Source organism: Lynx canadensis, chromosome A3 (assembly GCF_007474595.2).
Source record: "Lynx canadensis isolate LIC74 chromosome A3, mLynCan4.pri.v2, whole genome shotgun sequence".
NCBI lineage: Eukaryota > Metazoa > Chordata > Mammalia > Carnivora > Felidae > Lynx > Lynx canadensis.
The window spans coordinates 8,985,783-9,005,366 of NC_044305.1; the positions used below are offsets into that span (position 1 = coordinate 8,985,783).

The window sequence follows — 19,584 nt, forward strand, 5'->3', positions numbered from 1 at the left end:
AGCCGTGCAGAGGTTGTTTGAATGCGGCCACCCGATAACGCGGAGGGGAAGTCTGCAGTGAATGCAAGCCCAGCAGGTGGCTGGAGGTGTGCAGGGAACAGCCAGGGGAGGCCCCATCCCGCAGAGCGCACACGGAACAGGGCAGAAAGCAAAGCTTCTTCAGAAAGGGGAGCGCGGACTAGAAACCCTTCGCTGACTGTTTACAAAGAGCCCGGCCCGGGCCTTCTCGTCCAGGACTGCTGCTGGCTGAGGCGTTGCGTGGGGCCCCGGGGGGGAGAGGCTCTGAGCTCATTCACCGGAAACTTCCCTCTGCCCACGTGTGGCAAATCAAAGAGCCGGGGGTAGGCGTCGAGCGGGAGGCGGGTTTTCCCGGGCCCCCTTGATCGGAAGCGGGGTGAGGGCAGCGATGATGGATTGCGCGGGGCGGGTGTGCCCAGGGAGGCAAGTGAGGGGCAGCGTGGAGCAGATCGCCAGCTCCCGGGCGAGAGATGAGAGGCGAATGCCTTCTAGACATACCACGGAAACAGGGAGTCGTGATTTTGAAGAAAAGCAAGGCAGCTAAGACTCATTATTTTGCTCCCCCCTCTCTCTCTCCTCTGTGAAATAGATATTTCTGCGACTTGTGAAGATCGCAGAAGACTGGTGAAGAAATTCCTCTGCGACTTGTGAAGATCAAAGAACCGGAGAAAGGTCCGGGGTCGTCTTTGACCTTCTGGAACCCGGGCTCTGGGCTGTGGCGCTGCTGTGACAAGGCTCCTTCTCTGAACAGGGTGCAGGGCAAACAGAGCTGTGCAGCGGTGGGGGGAGTGTTGAACTGGGCTCAGCACAGAGGGAGGCTGGCGACCGAGGGGTCCGACACGAAATCCCCACCCTGCCGCTTACCAACCACACGCACGTGGTCAGGTCACTTCTGCCCTCGTTCCCGTGGTCAACGGTGAGGACAGCACCCGGCTTGTGGGGTTGTTTGCAGGGCCAGGGGCAAGGGCCACATGTTTAGCACCTAACACTGCATCCGACTCATAGTAGGTACTCAAGACCTGGAGCCTATTTTGATCTTGACGTCGAGAATCATTTTAATAGGAAAGTTATTTTATTTGGACGCACTCTTATCGCCTCCTCAGCAGAGAATGGTTCTTTCTGTGTTCCAGAATGCTCCCGAGGCGTGGTTTGCCTGGTGGTCCTAATGTTTAAAAAGATCCAGATTAGGGGCACCTGGGTGGCTCAGTCAGTTGAGCCTCCAACTCTTGATTTCAGCTCAGGTCACGATTGGTCCTGCAGTTCTCAGGAGTTCGAGCCCCGCGTCAGGCTCTGTGCTGACGGCTCGAAGCCCGGAGCCTGCTTCGGATTCTGTGTCTCCCTCTCTCTCTGCCCCTCCCCTGCTCGCACTCTGTCTCTGTCTCTCTGTCTCTCTCAAAAATAAATAAACATTAAAAAAAATTTTAATCCAAATTACTTGTGGCTCCGTTCCTCTTTGCATTCTGTTGTAGATCTCCTGATTCTCGGTTGAGTATTTGGTCACCCAGAATAAAGACTATGCTTCTCAGACTTTCTGTAGGGTAGATGTAGCCATATGACAACATACTAGCCCAAGACGAGTGAGTAAAAGTGATGGGCGTGATTTCCAGGTTGTGTATTTAAAGAGAGGGGGCGTGCCCTCCGCTTCTCCCTTTCTGGCTGCTCAGAAGAGGCACACGATGGTAGGCGCCGCAGCAGCCATCCTGGACGGCGAGAAGGAAGCCTCCCACTGAGGTGGCAGGGCAGTACGATAGAAGGTCACGGGCACCTGGCATCGAGGCGTGTGCCCCGCTAGCTCCCGACCACCTACCTGCACTTTCACGTGGGACAAAATCCTACCTTGCTAAACTCATTGTTACTTTGGGGGGATATGAGGCATCGGAGGACGTCTCTTTCTAGTGGACCCAAATAGGTATGTGGTTTCGTACACTGGTCAATGCTGAAAACTCAGGAGATCTCGCGCGACACTTTCAAATTCCTCCTGATGCAAGTAGGAGGCCCTTGGAACACTGGGGTTGTGTTTTCTCAGGCCCCTTTCTGTGGGGCACGAGCCATCCTGCGTACCGCAGCCACCTTCCGGCGTCTTCACTCACACGTGCTTAGTCTCGAGACGGTCCGCCCTCAGTGACTCTGCAGGGATGATTTACGGGAGGGTCACATTTAAGCCACCTCGTTCTCGCCACGTGTTGAGGGCTGATGTGCTAGACCCTTCAGGAGATACACAGTGTGGCTTCTGTCAGTCGACTTCCCCAACTCCGTGAGGTCCGCGTGACCGTCTCCACCTTGCAGACGAAGGAACCGGGGTTCCGTGAGGACACAGAACTGGCTTGGGGTCAGCGCTCAGGGGCAGAGGCTGTCCGATTCCAGAGCGTGAACTCCCGGCCGGTATCCTCTCCACGGCCCAAGCTGAGCCTCCAGGTGTTTTGAATCAAGCACCTACTCCTTTGCAGAAATCTCAATGAATCGGAGAAGAATATTTACCGGAAAATGAGGAGTTTGCTTCCTCTGCATTCACCACACAAACCTGTGGCAAGTGCTTTCATTGTCTCGTCATGGGTGAATATTTTCGCTCGGGGTGATAATACCTCTGTCATCACACGGCATCGTTCACAGGCCGGGCCAGGCTGCGGAACAAAAAAAAAAAATAAAGCCCTAACGTTCGGCATGGGCTGGGGTCCTTCTGCTCTCTGCCAAGTGCCGTGAAAGAAAGGACCGGTCCAGATGGTGACTGAAGTCAGTGGCAGAGATCATAAGGCCCGTGGAAGGTCCTGGAGCATCCCTTCCTGGGAAGGTTCATCAGCAGATATGCACAGTTGGCTCATGTCAGCGTCCCCTGGATGGGTTCAAGGCCAGAGCTTGTGGTTAAATCTGTTCCCATGCTTGCTTCATAGCTTGGCTTAACGTCTCTCCCCTGCCTGCAGCCCCCTTGACAGATACACTCTCCAGACCCACACTAAAGCATACATCGGGAATGCTTTGAAAGCTCGAGAAGGGATCTGGGGGCCCTCCTTGCGTCTTGGGATCACAGAATGTCAGCGCTGGAAGGGACCTCAGAAAGCTCCTGGTCCGACCCTGCTGATTACACGACAGGAAACAGACACGGAACAAAGAGGGGAGCTGGTCAATATTCACCCGCCAGCAGCACTTATCTGGCAACCCCACTTTTCCCCCCAAGTTAAAGGTAAAGGGAAGGTTGCACTTTGGAAAGATGACGATGACGTTGACCAACAAGGACGAGATGGCAGCTGCGTTATCTCTATCCTAGACACTAAATTAAGGGCTTTACGTGGATTTTCCCATTTATTCCTCCCCACGGCCGCTGAGGTTACTACTTCATTGCTATTAATACCACGTCCCCATTTCCCAATGCTACTTGCTCGCACGTGACCTGAGGCACAGAGAGTCAAATCACTGGGCTGCGGTTACACAGCCATGAAGGCGTTTCTCCTGGATTCAAAACCAGGCTGTCTACCTCCACAGCTGAACTGGCACCGCCAGGCTGGACCGACTCAAATTCCTACAGGGACCGAGCAGACGCCTTGGGTGAGCAGAACAGGGTTCACAGGGCCCGCCAGCTGGCACACAGATGCCTCATCTAAACAGAGTGGCTGCTCCCCGGTGCCTCGCCCTCCCCCCAACTATTGCCACACGGCTGTGCAGGTCCGATGTCGCGACATCCCGCGTTTCACCAAAGAATCCAGAAATTCAGATTTGTACATGACTTCTTGGGGACTGTGGACATCATTAGAACCCTCTGCAAATTTCCAGTGTCTCTTTTCCGTTTGATGTTTGCACTCCCCCAGCTCTCAGAAGTCAGGCAAGGCCACAAGAAATGTGATCAGGGGTGGTCCACGTCACTTTGAGAGTCGGGGTGTGATTCAACATGCTCCCTTTCTCTCTGTCACAAGGGCAGGTGCTGACCATGCTGGACGGTGACTGCTCTAGTCCTCTTGAGTCCTCGATGAGAACAGAGCCGGGCCCTCGGCTGACCCACGATGCACAGGTATCATGAGAGAGAAATAAATCCTTGTCATTTTAAGCTGTTCAAGTTTGGGGAGCGTACCTTACCGCAGCACAACCTATTGTCTCCCGACAAATACAGGAATTAATTTCCAAAGAGTAGAGTTCAAACAAACACATATCAGCAGGCCAGTGTCCATCCCTAAAGGTTGTGGTGCCTCACAGACGTAGAAGAACTCTGTGTCTTCCACCTCAGAGTTGGGACGCAGTTTCTTAAGACAGAGCCAATGTCAAGGGCTTGGTCCTTGGGTCAGCAACAACACTCTGTCCTAGAGCCACGGGCACGCTGTTAGTCATAGCCAGGGTCTCGCTAAGTGAGAGTTACGGGTTTCATGAAGACCACGGAAGCTTTTACAGTACACCTGTCCTCCTTATTAGAAACCTCACTCAAAGCTTGTCACCTCCCCAGTCACACTCGGGATCATCTCTGAACTCAGAAATTTAATGTGTCAAAAGACACCCCACCACGGCTACAGTATAGAGCAGAAAATGAGAGAAGAGATGTTTTATCTCCAAATTGAAATGTTAATGCTCTATGGGAAAAAAAAAAAAGTATTTCCATCTGGAGGAAGAAATGACGGGGCACAAACTCGGTTCCTAGAGAAGGAAGGATTACTTAGAAAACTGGCTTTATTTCAGGGGCACCTGAGCGGCTCAGTAGATTAAGCGTCCGACTTCTGCTCAGGTCATGAGCAGTTCGTGGGTTCGAGCCCCGCATCGGGCTCTGTGCTGACAGCTCAGAGCGTGGAGCCTGTTTCCGATTCTGTGTCCCCCTCTCTCTCTGCCCCTCTCCCACTTGTACTCTGTCTCTCTCTCTCTCAAAAATAAACATTAAGAAAAACAATTAAAAAAAAAGAAAACTTGCTTTGTTTCGCAATTAAAGAAGTGGAAATAATCATAGTGATTTTTACCTTTAGTTTCAAGCAAAAACACAGGCAATTTGAGATCAGGCAATTTAATATTCCCAGAAACTATTAAAATTATTTACCAAGGTTCTAACTGGTAACAACTGGCTGTATAAACAGTGAGCCTTGCCCAGTTCTTAGTTTTCTAATCTGTGAAATGGGACAAATATTATTAGATCGCTTTGCTTAAAGACAACTGTAAACTTTTGAAAGACAAATATAGAGAAATGCTATGTTTAAATAAAGAAAATTTGTTCTGCTAATGGAAGAAACAGTATGTAATGTTCATATGGCAAAACTATTGATGTTAAAATTGTTTCTCTGATTTGATTTTTAAAGGTACCACCAACAATGTTTCTATACAAGTATCAGAATTGAGAGTTTGTTTTGCAGTTCTTTCTTTACTTTTCTTTATGTTTATTTATTTATTTCTCTGTGTGTGTGTGTGTGAGAGAGAGAGAATGAGAGGGAGAGAGAGAGAAAGAGAGAGAGAGAGAGAGAGAGAGAGAGAGAGACAAGCATGAGTGGGAGCCTGATGCGGGGCTTGATCTCACGTATTGTGAGATCATGACCTGAGCTGAAATCAAGAGTTGGACGCTTACCCTGACTAAGCCACCCAGGTGCCCCTGCAGATGGTTTTTAAAAGAAGAAGATTAATGGATACTCATTGTAACAAAAACTTAAACACTCAGCTAGGGTGTCAAATGGGTTTCTCAATCCTGGCACTATCGACATTTGGGGCGGGACATCCTTTGTATGGATGTGTACGTCCTGTGCATCGGGGAATGTTTAACAGTATTGTTGGTTCTACCCACTAGGTGTCAGCACAACTGCCCAGCTCCCCCAAATGTGCCCAGACATTGCCAAAAATGTATCTAGACGTTGCCAAATGCACCCTGAAGGACACAACCACCCCCTGTTGAGAGCCACAGTATAAAGTATATAGTACAAAGTATAATTGGACGTGCCTTGCCCCCAGAATAAGAATGTCCCAAAGGTAATCAGTCTTATCAGTTTGGTTGATATCGTTCCAGCAATTTTCTAGGTAGAATCCAACATCATACACTCACCTGACCCCACCTCCCGTGGACACACAGGCTGAGCGTTTCCCCCCCAAGATCGGGATTGCGCAATCCTTGGCAATTTACTTTTCATTTAAAATATATCTTCTTTACCTTTTCCTGTGTGCGCATACTTTTAAGGAAATACTAACACTAGTCCACTGCATTCATGTACTCGAATTCACTGAACTACCTTCTCACTGATGGACGTTGAGGTATTCCCAACTTCCCCACAATAAACAACACCGTGTCCAATATTTTTACACTTGACATCCTTGCACACTTTGTTAACCAGCCTTTCTAGAGGAATTGTTGGATCGAAACCTATGCACCTAAAATACTGATAGATTTCTGGAGGTTTTCCACCAAACACCTAATAGCTGTATACCCTCCTTGTCAGCCTTGGAAACGCGATGTTCCGATGTTTTTTTTTTTTCCCCCCTTCTGAACTTCCATAATAGCACAGTAGTGAATATCTTGGCTAAAAGGCAACAGTTCTGAGGTTGAGAAACTCTGCGTGAAAGTAACAGAAACCTAAGTCTGAGTCCCAGGTCCACATCATCAGGCAGACTGTTTGACCCTTGCTCTCCTCCTAACAATAAGGAGAACAGAAGTATCTCCTTCAAAGCCTTGCTGGCTGGAATTTGTTGACATTATATACATGTCCCGCGCACTGCAATTAATTATCGTTGTTCCTAATAAAAATCAAGGGAGGTTCACAAAAGTAAAGCCGAAATGTGCGCACAATCTAGCAATTACAGAACATTTGTGATGCCAGAGGAGTTTAGTGACTGCTACGGAGATGACCTTCCAACGATCATAAAATGAACATGATCGAAGGGAAAATATTTCTCCTCACCAAGGAGACTGTAATTAACGTGTGAGCCGCTGGATGCGTCTGAACCTAGCAGAGGGATAAATATCTGGATTTATACACATACACACAGAGAATATGAATATACATGCTTTTTAAACACGCCTCCACACATTTATATAAGAAATGCTGTGGGCATATGGATTTTCCCTACATGTGGGTAACATGCCGCCATGCAGGAGACGCTGATTTCCTTCCAGGATAATTTCAGAACATTCCTCTCTGTACTTGCTAAGAGTGAGTCACTCTTGTAATCAGATAACCTGGAAAACTGGTTTCCGACTTCACCTAAAGTGCATCAAAGGAACTGAAATTTTTTTTTTTTTTAAATGAGCAAATGCCGGTGGGCTGCTTTAGGGCCGTGGGTTTCAAGGATCATCTTGACCCTATTTGAACATTCATCCTCCTCTCTCAAGTGTAAGGAGACCCTTGGACATGCACTGAGGAGAAAGACAAATTCGTATCCATTCAGATCCCGGCTCTCCCACTGAATGGCTGTAGATTTTCGGCTGATTTAACCCCTCGGGGCCTCACCTTCCTCCTCTGCAGAATGGGATCATCACTATGCCCCAGGGTTCTCAGAAGATTAACGAAGAGAATGCATGAAAGTTGGCATCTACCTACCTGGCATCTGGTCATCTGACCCCGATCTTCCTTGAGATACTGCCTCTTTTCCGCTGTGGGTCCTCAAGAGTTACATGGACTAACTCCTAGGCTGGGTTCAAGGTTGAACCCATGACCCGGTGGCCAATCAGGGCACTGCACTGCCCTGGACAACACGATTGCTTTAGGTCTGGGCACGTGAACCAATCTGAGCCAAGGAGACTCCATTCTGAGATTTCGTTCGAAATGCGAAAGAGTAATTCTGGAGTTACCCAAGTGTTGAGATGGAAACTTATTTGGCATCTTGCTACATCCTGAGAGAGGTGCATTCAGAAGAAAGCAGAGAGGGAAAGAATAAAGCCTAATTCTGATGCTACCTTTTGAGTCATTACATTCCACTTGGCCAAAGCCGAGGCTTCCCTGGCCTTTGGAGATAGGGACTCTCCCCCGCTCCCCAGATTAATCTTTTTGATTTAAACCGACTGGCTTTCCCATCCCTTGAAACTCCAAGTTCTCACTAATATAATAGGCAAAGTGTTTGCTGTGCTGCCTGGTAATTAGCACGCAAGGAGCCGGGTGGGCGTCTGGGAGGGAGTTCTACGGCGGAGCCCGGCGGGTCTCTTTCCCCCTCGGCACCCACGGGGAGAGAGCTGACTGACAATGCAGAGAGATCAGGTTCATGGCTCAGTACTGAAAGCAGCTGCCGTGTGAATAGAAAACACCTACGGGAGCCCTGGGCCCAGTTTACTCACAACTGGCCCCATGCCAGGCTGCAGGGCGTCACACGCAGGGAGGGACAGGACGCTGCGAGCACTGCTTCAGCCGGGCTGTGCTTTTGCTGACGCAACCTGGGCCCCACTCTGTGATCAGCCGGAAGCTGGCCTGAGTCGCCCGGGCAGGGGACCACTGGCTGCAAGGGGGGGCCCCCGATGCTCCTCACAAACAGGAAAAAAAAAACCCAAAGCAAACCCTGCCACCAGCTCCAGGCTAAGCTACCAACACCAGGCCCCCCGAGAGGGATGGGCCTTGCCTTGATGCTAAAGTGCACAGAGGAGAGAGAGGGAGAGGGAGAGAGAGCGAGCGAGCACACGGGCAGGGGTAGATACAGCTGCAGTATTTTCGGGTGGGGGCAGATTGTGGACTCAGAGAGCCCAGTTTCTCTCCTTGCTTTATTGATTTCAAGCTGTGCGATTTTATTCATGTATCCAGATCTCCCCTGAGCTCAAAACTCTCCAATGGCTTCCTACTGCATTCACAGTAAAGGCTGGAATTTTTAGCAAGGCACAGAAGTCCTTGCGTGAACCAGCCCCTCCTTTCCTTCCTCTCTGACTCTACCTGTACCCCTTCCACACCAGCCATGCTGTCTCGGTTTCAAACTCACCCGTGTGCCTCTGCCCCAGGACCTTTGCACTGGCTGTTCCTTCTTTCTGGAATACTTTCTCCCCAGACATCTGCATAACTTGCTCCTTTACTTTATCCAGATCTCTCTGGAAAATATCACCCTGTCAGATGGGCCTTATCTGAGAGCAGCAGCTCATCTTACCCCAACACCATTACCTACCTTCTGTGCATCACCCTCTGAGATATTATTTGTTAATTCTTTTGTTAACAACCGTCTTTCCCTCCTAGGATGGAACTCTTTATTTGTTTTGTTCACTGCAGTATCGTCAGTGTCTAGAACAGAGCCAAACTGTATGCAGCAGGTGTTTACTTAGATGTGCAACACGGATCTGCTGAGTGCCTACCCGTGTCAAGTGTTAACAAAACAGAAGTGAGAGAGAGAGAGAGAGAGAGAGAGACAGAGAGAGAGGGTACCCGCGCTTGTTTTGAGAAATATTCCTGTAGACAAATGAAAGCCAAGAGAAGCAGGCTAACTTCAGAATGTGGAAAACTCTCCAGGGTGATACAGGGTGACAGAACTGTTATTACTCAGGTGGTCAAGGTAGGTCCCCAGGTAGAGGTGAAGTTGCTGAAACGGTAGGAAAAGCACACGTCACCAGTGTAGAGCGGGAAGACAGAGGGTTCCAGGTGGCGCAAATAGCAAGTGCCAAGGTCCCGGGGCAGAAAGGGACCGAATACCTAATACCTTTATAAAGTGAAAAGCATTCAGCATGGCGAGAGGGAGGAAGAGACAGAGAGGAAACAAAGTCGGAGACGTGGGCACGGGGAGACCCCTGAAACACAGGCAAGGGATTCGGGTTTGCTTCTGACTTTCAGACTCAGTTCCATCCCTCATGAAACAGAGGTGATAAACACCACGGCAGGGAAAGGACTCAGCCAGAAAAGGTAGAGAAAACGCCTAGCACGATGCTAGGTCCATGGTAGGTGCTTCATAAACACCAGCAACTCCGCAGTCCTCGCCGAGAAAGACACACAAACTTGATGTAAGGTAGAAGTTGGCTGGGATATCCCGTTTCTGCCTCTCAAACCCAAAGGCTTATTGGCGGCAACGGCCAGAAAGAAGCTTTAAGGATCAACCAGGCTGCAGTACGACTTTAGAATTCTCACCGGCTCCTTTCTGGTGCAGGGCAGACCGTCACTCTCTCCCCCAAATGTGACTCTGCGTCAGACAAAACGTGCTGCTCAAGCTGAAAGCGCGTGAGTCGTCAGCAGAGCGAATATCAGGATTAGTGGCGAAGCGAGATAGGCAGGGTGTGTGGAGACCCAATCAGGCGGTGCTGTGCCCTCTGACCTGACAGCCGTCCCTGCCTGGCCGGTGGCCACCTGCTGCATGTTAGGAGGCCGCATGGGGAAGGAGGGAGGGCCAGAAGCAAGCCTTGCAGGCAGCGGACTGCCCTGGAACAAGTCTGCGCGCACAGAGGCGAGAGGAGAATTTTGTCGCATTCAAGCAAAAAGCCTTGCTCAGAGGATGCACAACGGGGCAAATCAGTCACGCCGCCACCTGCCGTTAGGTAGGCCAAAATCACATCCTTCAAGACCTTAGGAACACAGCTCTAAAAACAGGTCTGCCCAAAGGCCTGGAGCCTTAAAGAAAATAGGCACTATAAAAACACGGCATGGTTAACAGTGTGCTTGGGAAACCCAATGCCCCAAACCCAAATTATCCAGGGAAGAAATGGGCAAAAGACGTGAATAGGCAGTTTCCCAAAGAAGACATCCGGATGGCCAACAGACTCATGAAAAGATGCTCCACGTCACTCCTCGTCAGGGGAATACAAATCACAGCCACAATGAGATGCCACCTCACACCCGTCAGAGCGGCTAAAATGAACAAATCGGGAAAGTGCAGGCGTTGGCGAGGGGGCGGAGGAAGGGGAAGCCTCCTGCACTGTCGGTGGAAATGCAAACGGGTGCAGCCGCTCCGGAAAACAGTGCGGAGGTTCCTCAAGCACTTAAAGCTAGAGCTACCCTACGACCCAGCAATAGCACTGTCAGATGTCCATCCAAAGGATACAAAAATGCCGAGGCGACAGGGCACGGGCACCTCAATGTTTACGGCAGCACCAGTGACAATGGCCAAAAGTGGAAAGAGCCCAAATGTCCACTGACTGACCAAAAGATAACCAAGATGTGGTATATATATATAACGGAATATTACTCGGCGATCAAAAAGAATGAAATCTGGCCACGTGCAACAACGTGGATGGAACTAGAATGTGTTATGCCACGTGAAATAAGTCAGTCAGAGAAAGACAAATATCGTATGATTTCACTCAGGTGTGGAATTTAAGGAACACAACAGAGGAACATAGGGGAAGGGAAGGAAAAATAAGATAAAAACAGAGAGAGAGGCAAACCATAAAAGACTCTTCAATACAGAAGACAAACTGAGGGCTGCTGGAGGGGAGGCGGGTGGGGGGATGGGCCAGGTGGGGGATGGGCATTAAGGAGGGTGCTTGTTGGGATGAGCATTGGGTGTTATATGTAAGTGAGGAATCGCTAAATTCTACTCCTGAAAATAAAAAAAAGGCAATAACGTCACTTTGCTTTAGATTAAAAAAAAATAGTTTGCTTGAGAGATGATTTGAATATCTAAAGAAGTTTCTCTGGTCTAAGAGCTGTTTAATTTCAAAGAAATTTACTCTTACTTGGGAGTCTCAGGAGCGCGTGAGTACCCCACAAGCCACAGAAGGAACTACGGCAGGACTCGGAAATGCTCACCAGTGTTTCTGCCTCAGCACCATGCGACTGGATTTTATTTTTTTTTTCATTTTATTTTTTGATTTAACTTTGTCATCATTGTTGTTAAGTAGGCTCCATGCCCCACGCGGGGACTGACGCGGGGCTCGAACTCACAACCCCGCGATTCAGACCTGAGCTGAGATCAAGGGTCGGACGCTTCACCGACGGAGCCACCCAGGGGCCCCTGATTTTGCCTTCTTAAAAAAGAATGTTTTTGCTGCAGACTGATCTGACTTAGTGATGGGAAATGTGGACCCATTTCTGCATCTACTTACTGAGCTCTCACGGACCCGCCTTAACAGCACTTCCTGGGGGCCATCAAAGGGGGCGATGGCCATAATCGGGGAAGCCTTAGCCTGAGAGGAAGTCCACATCAGGCAATGACCCTTATTTAGCTAATGGGATGTTCCTCGCCACAGGAGGGGAAAACAGATATAATTCAAGTGTCCAACATTAGGGGAACTGTAGTCGACTCAAGCTACGATTAAATACCTTACAGCTCTGTATATTCAAACAGTGGAAGAGTCAGCAGCTGTTAACATGTGAAACATAATTTAATGCCTAAAGTGCCTAAAATTTATGAAACCTTGAGTAACAAAGGCAGAAACGAGACAAATAATAAGCACTTAAAAAGATGTCTACCATACATATATAAGCTTTATGTGATACAATAATATATCACGTATATGACTATGTATTGTTATATATTTGTATAAATATATAACATCACATGTTATTTAGTATGTATTGTATAGTTATATAATACGCACATTATAAATACATATATCACATATTAATAGTATATAATACACTAAAATCAATTTCTCTATATTATATAGGATATAAATAATATGTAAATTAAAGTGAATTTTTTACTTATTTTAAATCTTTATATATATTAGAATTAAAGAATATACATACATACACACCCCCCACGTACATGCACATACATATGATTAAAAGTACATTTGAAATGTACATTTCCAGATACATATCCCTTCTGTAACATGAAAAATAAGTTATTTTTAACCGACTTTAAGACATCTCTGATGGCTTCACAGATCATGACTTACTTATTCCGATCACAGTATCTTGTGCAAGGTGGATGCTTAACTAATAATGTTCATTATATTGAGAAAAGAAAAAGCAAGGTAAGAGAACAGAATCACTTCCGTGAAGAAGAAACAACCCCCAAACCTCATGTGAAATCCCGGATATACGTGAGTCAAATTAAGTAGATGTAACGCCATAAATGTTTACTTCCTTTGTGGCTCTTCGCAAAATGGGAGCCTCAACCTTTTCCTCTGGTCTAGAAATGGAATTCTTATCGGGCTTAAAGAAAACCTGTACTTGGGAAGATGGCGTTGAAAGATTATTGGTGAGATGTCTTTCCAAATGACCAATAAACATGTTTTATGTGGAAGTGAATACTATGTATATGTGCATATTAATCACTCGTATTTTTAATAAGTATATAAAAATATATACTTATGAATCAGCCTTAGGTTCAGGAGTATCTAGCTGATGCTAATGATTTGATGCACGCTCTAATCTTTGTGATTTAAAAATGATACTGGCGGGCGCCTGGGTGGCTCAGTCGGTTGAGCTTCCGACTTCGGCTCGGGTCACAATCTCGCGGTCCGTGAGTTCGAGCCCCGCGTCGGGCTCTGGGCTGACGGCTCAGAGCCTGGAGCCTGCTTCCGATCCTGTGTCTCCTGCTCTCCCTGACCCTCCCCCGTTCATGCTCTGTCTCTCTCTGTCTCAAAAATAAATAAACATTAAAAAAAATTTTTTTTTAAATAAAAAAATAAAAAAAAAATAAAAACGATACTGGCGTAGTCGGTTATATGTCTGACTCTTGCTATCAACTCGGGTTGTGATCTCTCTGTTGTGGGTTCAAGCCCCGCATCAGGCTCTGCACTGAGCGTGAGGTCCGCTTGGGATTCTCTCTCTTCCTCTCTCTCTGCCGCTCCCTTGTTATAATACATAAATATAGAAATAAATAAAAAGATTTTTAAAAAATCAAATAAAAATAAAAAAACAATTTTATTTATTTGCTTTGAGAGAGAGAGAGAAAGCACACACACACAAGTGGAGGAGGGACAGAGAAAGAGAGAGAGAGAAAGAGAGAGAGAGAGAGAGAGAGAGAGAGAATTCCAAGCAGGCTCCACACTCAGCATAGAGCCCCATGTGGAGCTCGAACCCACAACAGAGAGATCACGACCTGAGCCAACATTGAGGGTCAGATGCATAACCAAATGAGCCACCCAGGTGTCCTAATAAATAAACATTTTTCAAAAATGACACTAAAAAAACATAGAAAAGATCCTGATGTGTCTGTCAGCCATACCTTGCCAGTATACAAATAGTATGCCACTCTTGTGCTACGAACCCAGTGGACTCTGTTTTCTTTTATTGAGTTTCTCTGGTACTCGGTTTCCCCCTTAAACCGTCAGCTCCATGAGAGCAGGGGACATCGTCTGCCTTGCTTACCCCACATCCCAACGCAGAGCAACACGACTGGCAAACACGTGTGGAATAAATCAATCCATGGATCTTGTTATCACATGATATTCCTACAGGGAAGTAACATTTCCATTAATACGCCACAAGAAATACTGTATTTCTTGGTCCCAGTCTTGGATCGCATGTTTATTGGTTTGCATTTTATCGTCTCTTGTGTTTTGAGAGCAAGTTTCCTTAGAATCTTTTAGGACACTAAGTGGGGTCCATATAAATACTGAGTTAAGACACAAAACAAAAAGCAAAGCAAATCAGCAACTCCAGAAAGCAATCTCTAAGCAATCTCTGCTGGGGTCGCCTGTTTCCCTCCTTTGTTTGAACCACTGCTGATTTCACACCTCCCAGGAGCCAGAGCCAAAGCCCCTGACATCTCAGCTCAATCTCACCGGGGAAGAGAGGGCTCATCTCTGTGGAGAACAGGGCGCCCCTGTGGCAAACCACAGGGGGCAGCGGGGAAACAACTGGAGAATACGGAACGCTAACTTGTGTACTCCAGGCAGCTGGTGGTGACCTCCCAGAAGCCCAGGGTGTTGCTCTCTCCGCCTCACCCCTCCATCCTGTGGTTCTATCTCCAAACCGCGTCCAATGCCCTTCACTCCTTTGTCCTAATGGTGAGCATCTCTCCCTGGACAGGAGCTTCCTAACCTATCTTCCCGCAACTCGTGCTGCCCCGCTATAATTGGCACACCTGCCACAGTAACGATCTTGGAAAGGAAATCAGACTATGTCACCCATCTGTGAAAAACCCGCTGATGGCTTAGCCTTCACACTTGGCATAAAATATTTTATCCTGCCCTATAAAGTTCTGTAGGAGCAGGCTCTGAGTACCTTGGACTTCATCATTGGCTTTATTCCTCCTCGTTCACAATGCACCAAGAACTCTGGAGCAAGCATTCCCACCTCAGGACCTTTGCACCTGCTGTCTCCTCAGCCTGGAAGTCTTCACCTTCAAATCTTTGCATGCTTGGCTCCTTCTCGTTGGAGACTCTGCACACAAGTCCCTCCTCCAAGGAGCCTTTCTTGACCATCTCTTCCAAAATAACCTGCCCACTCCCGACCACATCCTTCTCCTCTGTTATCTTCCTCGGAGATCCACCCGCCTCAGATGATCACATTTGTCTGCAGTACTGTCTGCCTCACTCACTAGTATATCGGCATCGTCAGGGTAGGGGACTTGCCAATCTTGTTCCCCATTGCCTATCTGTCTTGTTCCCCATTATCCCCAGTATCTAGGGCCTAGTGTAGAGCCTGAGATAAAAAAGATGCCCAATAAATAGATTCCCAGGATCTCTATACGGCAAACACTTTATTTTGCAATAATTATAAAAAAAGCTAATATATCTATCACCCGCGTATAAGTCAATAACTCTATAACGCAGTTACTATTTCCCTCAACTTGCAAATGAGGAAACCGGGCTCCGAGAGACTAAGCCAGCTCTCCAAGAACACTTAGCTAGTATTGGCAAGCCTGGATTTGAACTTGGTTCTTTCATTTTTAATTTTCTTTAATGTTTATTCTTTGAGGGGGGCGGAGAGAGAAAGAGAGAGACAGAGCGCACGAGCAGGAGAGGGGCAGAGAGAGAGGGAGACCCAGAATCCGAAGCAGGCTCCAGGCTCCGAGCTGTCAGCACAGAGCCCGACGCGGGGCTCGAACTCACGGACCGTGAGATCGTGACCTGAGCCAAAGACGGACGCTTAACCAACTGACCCACCCAGGGGCCCCGTGAACTTTGTTCTACATCTCTTCACAGGCCGTGTTTTTAACCGTCTGGATCCATGGTCTTTTCTGTGCTGCTTCAGCATGTTATGACTGTGAACTGAGCCCAAGCAAATCATTTATGCATTGGCTCATTCAAAGAGTATTTACTGAGAACGTAATGCATTTCACGACTCGCGCCAGGCTTTCCCGATACCCCTGCCCACATGACTACCACACTCACCCTTTCACTAATCAACAAGTAGGTTTTGATCCCTGAAGAGGGAAACTTAAAAAAAAAAAATCCTGGAATAAAAATAGCGTATGTTGAGCACCTTCTCCGTGCTGGGCGCTGACTTAGGCCCTTTGTACAGACTGTATCATTTAATTCTTGCAGATAGCATTAGAAGGCAGGTGATGTTTCTCTCAATTTAATGATCACTGCGCTGAGGCTCAGAGAGGTTAAGTGGCTTGCTCACATAGGTAGTCAGTGACAGCGCTTGTCTGTGTCCAAATTGTCCCCTTTCCACACCACACATTAACACTTGCACGCGGGAGGATGCACTCCATAAATGTGCTGGGAATGAATAAACGAAGCCCCCGTTAAACCCAGCTCGGGATGCAGGAAGTCACTTGACCCACATCATAGTAACTCCCAGCTGTAAAAATGGGATTCCGTTTGGGAAATCAGTTTTACTACTAGATGGCATAATGTCCTTTTTGCTAATGGTTTTGGGAGAAATAATACCAGCTCTAAATGCAAATCACAGCGCTCACTTAATTTATTTGGACTCAGGTCCTACACTTTTCCCGGCATGGAAGGTTATCAGTTGACTGTCCCCCAGTCCATAGTCTTCAATATCTGAAAACTCACCATGAATCAGGCATGGTTTATGGCCCTTTGCATGTACAACCCCACGGAATATGAGCGATTACTAGCTGTGTTTCCCTCCCCACCCCCCTGCCCTGAGCAAGACAACTCACTGAGGAGTTAAGTGGCTGCCTCAGTGTTGCACAGCCACGAGACGCGGCTGAGGCAGGCTTATACCCAGGCTCTGCTAACCTACTCCGTCAGCAGGCCTCCAGGAAGTGGGGAGTCGGACAAAATTACTGAGGACATGGGGGAAAGAAGCTCAGGAAACCTCCATGCTCCCTCACCAGGTCTCACACGTCCCTATCAAATTGAATCCAACAATGAGAAATGATATTCCCCCAGGGTCCGACCCCCAAATGCTTCAAGAGTGAATTCTTTGCTTCCCTCGCCACAAAATTATTCAAGGGCTCACAAGGCGATTGCTGGCCTCTGGAACCTGATCTCAGAACCTGCAGAGGGCCTGAAGGATGGTCCTAATGATATTACCAAGTGGCGCTTCCCAGTTCTGACATCCGTCAAGAGTTCACGTCCAAAGATTATTCTACCAGACGGGTCCCGTGGATGTGATGGGATTAGCCAAATTTCAAAGCTTATTTTTGACCTCCAGTAGAAAATTGAGCATATCCGTTCATGAAGGCCACGGGGACTATGGGAGAACATCAAGTTGATTCATCAAATTAGCTCAAACATAATTGTTCTGCACGACTGGCTATAGAATTCGTCAGCTATAAACCTGTCAAAAAGCTATCCACTCCAATGTTAAATAGAGACACAAAGTAATGTTGTTCGGAATCTGACATTTGTCGGACTTTAGCCTGCTAAGGATGCTTTGTTTCCTCTTGAAGGAATTGGTCGAGAGATGTACAGATAGGTCTGAGCAAAGCAAAGAGTGAATAGGTCAGAGCAAAGCAAAGGAACCCACGCTGGTTTCTGGAAGTACCAGCTTGCATATATCAGACCTGTAACTATATCCTTTCCTTTGAGAGACCGATCAAGGTTAGAGTTACACATTTTGAATTTGTGTGTGTGTGTGTGTGTGTGTGTGTGTTGCTAATCACATGGCATGTGGATCATTCGCCTTTTTACAACGAAGACTGTTCTCGGCAATGAAGAGAAAGGACCCACCGCACCGCTGCAAATCTTTGCTTCTTTTCTCTAACACGTCCTCTCGCCCATGCTCCCAGGGGGTGCTACAGAATGCAAAAGCTGCAAATTAGAAATTTCTGCAGAGAAAAATCGACAGTGTCAGGGCAAGATTTAAGTCAATGACCTTCCAGCCACTGTTGAAGGTCACAATTCCCCCTCCCGTGGCTGACCGTCTGAACCCTCTACACCCTTGTTAGCTCCCTTCGTGTGTGGTGGGTGCCCTCGCTGGGCCTCATTCTGGGTGCCTCCGCAGGCATTCATGCCATGCCTTTGTCTCTAAACCCAAACAACTCAAATGCACCTGATGCACTCCACTCTGGATGCGAAATTCTTTCACTGTTGTCTTCCTTGTCTTTTCTCAGTGACTACTTGTCTGGTTCCTAATTTTTATGCCATTTTGGGGTAATTTTTCCTTTTTTTTTGTTATTGTCAAAGACAGAGGAGGCCTCCTATAATTTGTGGGTGACTGACAAGGCTGAAGGTTGTTAACTCAAATGTTTTGATTTACATCAGAGAGGACCTCCAGGCCCCAGACATGACAGGCCACAATAGCTCCTTTAAAGCTAGTGAGTATTAAATTCCTAGCAGGCAACCCCTTTATGTGCTAGTCAATACATTTTTCCTTCCAGGGTAGTTTGGTGCTGAGTATTAAAAGGCTTAAAATAGGCATAATCCCCAGCAATTCCACTTCTGGGATTCTATCCCAAGAGATAAGTACATACGTGGGCCACGATCTGAATACAAGGATGTTCATCTCAGTGTTGTTTAGGACAGGAAAAGGTTTTTTTTTTTTAAAAAAAAAAAAAAGTGGGGCGCCTGGGTGGCGCAGTCGGTTAAGCGTCCGACTTCAGCCAGGTCACGATCTCGCGGTCCGGGAGTTCGAGCCCCGCGTCGGGCTCTGGGCTGATGGCTCAGAGCCTGGAGCCTGTTTCCGATTCTGTGTCTCCCTCTCTCTCTGCCCCTCCCCCGTCATGCTCTGTCTCTCTCTGTCCCAAAAATAAATAAACGTTGAAAAAAAAAATAAAAAAAAAATAAAAAAAAAAAGCTACATACCCAGCAATAGGGTTAAGTAAATAGCTTAAGTAAATCTGGCTCATCATGCAATGGAATATTTACTATAATCAAATTTCTTGTGTGCAACTTTTTTATTGATAGAAGATATTCACCATAAATATCAAGTGGAAACTAGATTTTAAAACTCTGTTGCATTAACTCATCGTCTATATCATATCTATATCATAACTATATCATCTATATCATCTGTGTCTGTACGGCAAAAGCTTTTGAAAAGGCATAGTCCAAATATGAACAATGTATGTGTATTCCTACTTTACAAGGTACGCGTATTCCTTTTATAGCCAAAGGAAACAGAGAGATTTTTATTTTAGAAAAGCAATGTCCACTGACTCAAGAGAGAAACCTTTCACGGACTGTAACTCATTTAAAAATATTGCTGTCTATATCCAATTAGAGTAGATAGAGCTGAGCGTAAAGGGCCACCAGAATAAAAAACAAAAAACAAAAAAAAAAACAACTGACCAGGAGTCCAGAAAACCTTCTGTTCATTCTTACTAAGCACTGCTGTGTTTGATCTCTGCTTCTTGGCTGACTGAGTTAGAATTTTCTCTTTGAAAGATGAAACTGTGAATTTCCTGTTAGGCAAGTCTCAGGTTGATTATTTTTTAAGTCACTGCTCTACCTCTAGCGAAACTGAAAACCTTAAG

At 47.0% G+C, this 19,584-nt stretch overlaps 1 protein-coding gene across 1 annotated transcript in view; it reads right to left on the reverse strand.

Moving 5' to 3' along the window:
* Window positions 1–19,584, reverse strand: part of TSHZ2 (teashirt zinc finger homeobox 2) — a 272,337-nt gene that overhangs the window by 198,407 nt on the left and 54,346 nt on the right. The window lies entirely within an intron of this gene.